This window comes from Clarias gariepinus, chromosome 9 (assembly GCF_024256425.1).
Source record: "Clarias gariepinus isolate MV-2021 ecotype Netherlands chromosome 9, CGAR_prim_01v2, whole genome shotgun sequence".
Classification (NCBI taxonomy): Eukaryota; Metazoa; Chordata; class Actinopteri; order Siluriformes; family Clariidae; genus Clarias; species Clarias gariepinus.
In genome coordinates, this window is record NC_071108.1 from 24,065,373 (window position 1) to 24,072,699 (window position 7,327).

Below are 7,327 nucleotides of genomic sequence, written 5' to 3' on the forward strand. Positions count from 1 at the left end.
TAAGTTTAAATTTCTCAAGTGATGTTTGCTTATCATAGAAAAACATACAATACATAAACGATCTATAAAGAATGGGGCCCAGGAAAATGCCACGGAAAAAAAAAATCAAATATTTAGTTTTTTGTAAAGAAATTAGCATAAAAGTAATAAAAAATTGGCAAATGAGGATTTAATTTGTTAACACGAAGATGGTATTGATATCTGCCCAAATAATGATAGCTAGAACACATGGTAAATCTAACACAAGAAGGGAACCATGATGACTTTTATCAAACTGAATCTACATTTCACTCAAGTGTCATTTTAGAATCTTTAAGATGCAACTTAGGAGCAACATTGAATTAACATTCAGATATTTTTCATTTTCTTATTGCCTCCTAATTATTAGATTTTTTTTTTCTTTAATAGGCACATGCAATATGTACATTACAAATATTCGGAAGATGACACTTTTATTTTCTGTACTTCCTGTAAAAAAAACATGGCGTAAAAAACAAAACAAAAAAAACTTTTTGGATGTATGAGGATTTTAACTTCATAGTTTTGAGAAGTATAACGAACAAAATGCATGAATTCTGTTTGTAAGTTATTTAATTTTGAATTCATTGTTTTTATAAATTTAAGAGGAAAATCCTTTTTTTTTTTTTTTTTTTACCTTGAATGTGTGTAATAGCCTTGTGTTGCTTGTAGGCACTTTATATAATAGAATGTTAATGTCCACTAAGTTATCACCTTCTCATGACACTAAAATTAATATTTAGTGACAGATGGGTTTAGGTCAGGAGCAAAGGATGTAGGTCAAAAATGCAGAATGTGAGTAGCTTTGTAGAATATCATTTAAATATTTTTCGAGTCAGCACATCATATGGGGCCTGTCATGAGTTTTTCCTTTAAGAATAGATCCACCTCCTGAAGCCTTACCTTTCTACAAAGTGTTTTTCTAACGCATCTGAATCAGTTAAGCGGGGTCCTCTGAAGATGAAGTAGGAGCAGGGGATTAGGATTTGGGCTACACTGTATAGGAAGTTAGTGCTTCCTGGGAGTTGGACTATTAACCACAAACTTTTTCAAAAACACCATTCACACAACCAACGACTATCATGTTATCCTGGGTCAAATCACTCCCAATCTGCTTTGTCTCATTTTTAAATTAAGATTTATTATTATTATTTATTTTTTTGCTATTTTCGACATTTGATCAGAATACAAAAAAAAAAAAGTCATGTTGGCTATTTATTTATTCAGTTATTTGTTATTTTACCATATCTACATTCAACATGTCTTTCTTTTAAAAAACATCTACCTGCTCTGACAAGTACTTGATTTGATCCTGGATAACTTTAAAATAAACAGGAGGAAAAACACTAAATAAAGATAATAACTAGACATCAGGCAAAACTTTATATCTACTTCAGGTGGTACGGGTGCTGAACTTAGCTTTGAAGAGATTTGTTGCTTTTCCTCCAAGCTTCTTTTAACTCAGTAATCATGTTGACCAATGTACATATATAGCAAAAATATTTAAGTGACATTATTGATGTAAATGCAGATATATTAATACAACACTATGGGACAGTTTTCTGGGCAGTGGTTAAATGTAGTCGTAATATTTGTGATTAAAAAAAAGTGTTTCATGACGAGGCTTAATCTCTGCCCAAAAAGCCCCACCATTGTATAATGTAAAATGATGTAATAGGTGGCATTATGGAATCTGTTTATGTTACTTTCCAGTATCATTCTGCAATTTTGTACAACTGAACTTGAACACTGGCCAAGGGTGAAAGCTCATACTGATTACTCAGCTCTGGAACTCCTGAGCACTGTACTGTGGAAACTTGAGGTAGACATATGGTGCTTAAAAAATAAAAGCCTCATTTTGTTTGACTTTCGGATAATAAATAGTTAAGCTATGCTTGTTTCTATAAGTTAAAGCCTCTTTCGTGGGATCTTATTTAGATCCACCCAAGCCTGAGAATCTACAACTCTCTGACAATTTTATAGCGGGATAATTTTTTTTTTTTTTACTGCCAAGAATTTTAATAGAAATGACACAATTGCACAGAGTTAAATTCATTCTAATATTAGTAGGATTGCAAAGCATCATGCGAATTTCACTTTTCCAGTTCAGTATGTGGAACTTTTAAAATTAGACCAACATTTATCAAAGGTATGTACATTGTTGTACATAATTCTGTAAAAAGTAACTGTATGTACTTTCATCCATGGCCTTGGCTTCTCTTATGAGACAATCTGAAGACCACACTTTTTTTCTATTTTTTGTTTGATTACATTGAATAAAGATGCAAAAGAGCCAAAATCAAGAACAAACCCCTAAACCCTGTCTGTAAATATGGTACAATATGCAATATGTCTTTTTTTTCCCCCCGACATACACTTATTCCAAATCTGCAAAAGAGGTTTTATTAGAGAGCTGGAAAAATCAGATGAGTCAGTAAATATGGCACTAATTAATGAAAAGTAGACTGAGGCTACCTACCTCTTCTTTTTTTGCTCTTTATATGTAATGGCAGGATGTAACGCTCGAATGAGATGCACTTTTATTTCCTGACCTGATCTATCAGATTTACATGTTTAATCACACTGTAAACATATGTGGAAAACAACTGACTCAATATATGAATGTGCAAATTTCAAACAGTTTGGTTCTATGTGATTTTCTTTCCTTTACACTTCAAAAAAATGCTTAGATTTGTAAAAGCAAATCTAAATGGAGCCTCAGCTATAAACATCAGATGGATTTGAATGAAATGCACTTATAGGGGCCAAAGCACTATGATATCAGCCCTATGTCATCATAGTGTGTGAGGGCCAATGAAAGTCCAACCTTCGCCAATAGATAGCTTACCTCTGCAGAAAAAGATTCCAGCAAATCAGACCTTTAATGACAGGACTTTTTTTACATTTTTAGATAAATTTCTGTTTTTGTGCTGCTTTGCATTAATGTATCAAATCTACCGGGAGGGATTGTGTTTTTCTTCCATTTGAAGGATGGCAGTGGATTCTTTTCACTCATCCTTTATATTCCCAATCCATTTTTTTTTTTAATATTGGAGTATATTGCATCAGATAGCAGTACTGATATATGTTATATAGAACTGTGGATGATCAAGTTAAATGATCTTAGCTCAAAATATATTTTAGGCTGATACTCTGGGAATGCAAGGTATGTTCACGCAAACATTATTGTTTTGGGTGCATTACTGGGAGATGTCCTTTGGAAGGGGAGAGCATTCAAAACTCGGATTATGTCCTCTGACAGAATATAAATGTAACTACTATTCAAAATATATTTAAATAAATTATGCTGGTGATTAAAATAAAAATTGTTACTAGAACACATTACGTTTTTTGCTTGCTGTTTATGTTGCCAATATGTGGCTAATGTACATTTGGTACTCACTCAACAGTATTTCATCATAGTTTTTTTTTTTTTAATACAGAGATAACAGGATGACATGCAATTATCAATTATATGCAAAAACAGAAGTGTGTGTACCTGGTTGGTTGCTGTTGTATGATGGAAAAGACCTGAATGGTGGATAGGAATTGGCCAAAACAAAATTAAATGCGGACAACACGAAAAAAAAATGTTTTTATGTGCTCGAAGCAGCGAACCATCAGTCTGTCCTCAAATCATAATCATAAGCATTGCTGGCAGTGGCATGCAGCGAGAGTGTCATGCAACAGTGAGGATGGTGAAGACATGCAACCGTCTCACTCATCATCTGTACTGCTTTATCCTGTATACAGGGTCGTGGCGGATCCCAGGAGACTTAGGGAACGAGGGAGGGTGCACCCTGGTCAGGACACACACAAACACACACTATGGGCAATTTGTAAACGTCAGTTAAGACTAATCTGTATGTCTTTGAACTGTGGGAGGAAACCAGAGTCCCCAGAGAAAACCCACCAAGCACAGGGAGAACTGTAAACTCCATGCACACAGACCCCAAGGTGGGAATCAACCCTGGAAGTGCAAGGCAGCAGTGCTAACCCTTACACTATGCATGCAACTCTAAACAGTATTCAGCTAATTTTGTACTAACACATCCTGGCCCAAAGCCTCCGACTTGTCCAATATCAAGTTATTAGTCTGTCTTGTAACAAACTCACTCTGCAATGTATTCCAAATAAACTGAACCATCTCCTTGGAAATTGGCTAATAAATGGGTGTATTGCATGTCAGAATGTCTATATTCCTACACATTTCCCCATTAGATCATGTTAATCCAAACCTGCTGAGGCAAGACAATGTGCCCACGTGCACAAAATCAGGTCCTTGGAGACATGGTTTGCCGTGGAGGATCACAAGTGGCCTGCCCAGATTCTATACCTCAACCTTTGCCCAAAGGTAGTATCACAGGATGCAGTGGTTAGTACCTACCAAAAACAGTTTAAGCAAGGACAACTAGTGCATCAGTGATAGTGTTATGGGTGCCCAAGGCTCACTATGTGCTTGGAGAACAAAGGCTTCTGCAACACAAATCTTTGACAAAGGTATTGGTGGCTTTTGGAACATAGGAAGGTGTCCGAATACACAGTCCATCATAACTTGTTGCCTATGAAAATGTATAGCCATCTTCATCATAGACCAGAGTGCCCACGCGGACCCGTGTTCACTGCCGAAAGCACCTACAATGGCCATGTAAGCAATAATACTGGACCAGGGAGCAAAGTTAGAAGGTCTAATAAATCCTATTTTGCAGTACATCATGTGGATGACTGCATGTGTGAGTGCGTTGCTTGAATGACAAAGTGGTGGCATCTGGACTTCTTGTATGGGTTTATTTATTATAGTAACTATTTCATTACTTTTATCACTTTAAATTACACTTAATCTCCCCAATATTACTCTCTGAGAATGTGATAAGATATTTATTTAGCAGGAAACAGATTTTTGTAAACATTTTTCATACAAGCATTTACACAAGAAATTTGAAAAACCGTGCATTGCATTTAGCTTTGAAACTTGCATGCACATTGCTAGAGTTCTATGGAACAAAACAAACATTTAGCATTTAAGAAACTTTGAATAACGAACTTCGTGTATAAAACCTTGGCTGTTTGTAAGCCTGTTCGATTTTATGATGAAGATATATGTAATAAATCCTCGCTAGATAAAATTTGCATCTTAATTAAGCATCTTTCTAGAAGGCTATTTCATGCCCATTTCATCCCTGTTGTCAGTTCGTTTGTGCATCTACATTCTGTTTCATAGTTTTATTTACCGAAGCAGCACAGTGTTGAAAGACCCGTTAGTTTATGACTTCCTAACCAATCGCAAGCCAATCAATCAATCGATAGACAAATAAAGCAATTAAAATGAGCAGGCTAAATGAACCACTAGACAGGCCAGTCTACCACAACTTCTCCTGACAAAAAATAAGAGGCCTGGGTGTCGTTCATTGCTTGTTTCCATATTGATTTTTTTTTTTTTTTTTTTTTTTACATGCAACAACAAGGTGGCTTAGTGGTGCAAGGCCTTGCACCTCCAGGTTCTGAGTTTGATTCCCACCTCGGGTCTGTGTATGAAATTTGCATGTTCTCCCAGTGCTTGGTGGGTTTCCTCCCACAGTCCAAAGACATGCAGATTAAGCTAACTGGCGTTCCCCAAATTGCCTGTAGCGTTCGAGTGTGTATATTTGTAGTGGTCCTGCAATAGATTTGACACCCCGTCATGGGTGTACCCTAAGCCTCCAGGGATAGGCTCCAGGCCCATGACCCTGAATACAGGACAAAGCGCTATAGACGATGAGTAAGTGTTTTTACATGCTTTCAGATTGTCCAGCAACGCTTTTCAAACAATTGTCAGTTTCTTACCTTTTATTGCCCTTAATATGAGATGGTATTGTGAGATCCTGCCTGTTGCAACTCTCAAGGGACAATTCATTATACCTCTATGAATTTTTAACTGCATAATATTAAAAGATTTCCAGATTCAGGTGTTTAATAACTTCACCAAGTTCCTTTATCAAGATTTACTCATAAAAATGTGTTGAGCAAAACTTTACCAAAAAAATAAATAAATAATCTGGGTAAAGAAACATCTCACTTGGCATCTACCCAACAGGGTAGGAAGCACATCATTTGTCCTAGTGAATTAACATACAATATTACGATATATACACTGATCAGCCACAACACTAACCACCCACCAGAAGGTCTAATAACGATAGACAGGATCGTGGGCACCCAAGGCTCATCGATGCCTGTGGAAAACAAAAGCTAACCTGTCTGGTCAAAAGAAAAAAATGGCAGCAAAATTGCTTTAAAAACATGCGGGCCCTGGCAACGATATCAGAACACCCAGAGCATCACAGCCTGCAGTTTATGAAGCTTAACAGGCAAAGCGTTCAAGGTTGTTGACTATCTCTAAATTTCAATCGGGAATCTCGATGGAGGCTGCTGCTAATGTCCTGGTGCCAGACACTGCAGCAAACCCACAGAGGTCTAAAGGAGTCATGCCCTGAGGGGTCAGAGCTTCCCCGGGAGTAAAAGGGGAACCCACACTAGATCTGGCGTAATTCATGTTTTAATGTGATGGCTGATTGGTGTAATGTTTTTGTCTTGTACACTCCAGGTATCACTGAATCAATTTGGATAAGTCTAAATTTATTTTAACAAGGTTTTCAAATCTATGCGCCCCCCCCAAAAAAAAAAAAAAAAAAAAAGCCTTGTACGCCTTAAATCAGAAAGTAGCTTAAACATATGTCGGCACAATCACATAAGCACTCATTTGTAGTTTACAAAGTCTATTTTACCAGGTATTCAACCCAAGCCTACAAAGTTGCAGAGCTGACCACAGGCAAAACACCAAGCACAATATATAAAACAGTGGTACTTTACATCGGTCACTGACCTTGTCCACTGCTTACATGTCACTTGCATCACCAGGCTAAATTAAGAGCCTAAAATCTAACATTTTAAAGATTTCTAATGCCCATTTTTTTTTATATATATTTTTTTACTTTCATAGTTATCTATAGAGCACATATGGGGGAAAATATTTTAGGTTAGTTTTTAACAACTTTAAAATACACACTTTTTTTTGTTAAAGCTGTCGAAAGTAGTACTTACACTGCTGCCAAAATGAATGCAACTGTGAAAGTATCCCTAAAAAGGTGAACACATCACTGCAAACCACGCGTGTAACCTATGTGGTAGAATTTAGACTATTTTGGCCCTAATATTTTTCCGCTTGTATTAGTCAGTGGGTTCTGTGGTAGAACGAATATATATTATGTAAATAAAATGAAAAAAAAAAAGAAGAGGGAAAAGGGGGAAAAAACCCACATCCATGTAATAG